This window comes from Penaeus monodon, chromosome 32 (genome assembly GCF_015228065.2).
Source record: "Penaeus monodon isolate SGIC_2016 chromosome 32, NSTDA_Pmon_1, whole genome shotgun sequence".
Classification (NCBI taxonomy): Eukaryota; Metazoa; Arthropoda; class Malacostraca; order Decapoda; family Penaeidae; genus Penaeus; species Penaeus monodon.
Window position 1 is genome coordinate 7,705,612 of NC_051417.1, and position 435 is coordinate 7,706,046.

The window sequence follows — 435 nt, forward strand, 5'->3', positions numbered from 1 at the left end:
TAAGTTGCACATGCACGCTTTAAATAGTATTTCTCCTTCGCAATGTTTGTGATATACTTTCAGTTCATTCAGCCTCCACTTAAGTAATTAAACAAATAAATAGAATCCAGCGTTCTTTGTGAAGATTACTAACGTTATTAAAATAATGTTGAAAGAAAATCACGATATCATTCTCACATTTTTGGAATTCCTCAACCATGAGATAAACACTCAACCTTTACCCTTTGTTCGGAAACCCTACTTTGGTTTCAGTCATCAGTCCTGCCATTATCATAATAACTATAACGTCACAGGGTCTCGTATTCATTATACAATATTAACCTGTGTATTCCCTGACATTAATCTGTCACGAATATAAACAAAGGATGTCAGCCAGCGACAAGAATACTTAGTATACCTGGGATATGTAGTATTGAAGCAGAATGAGACTAGAGG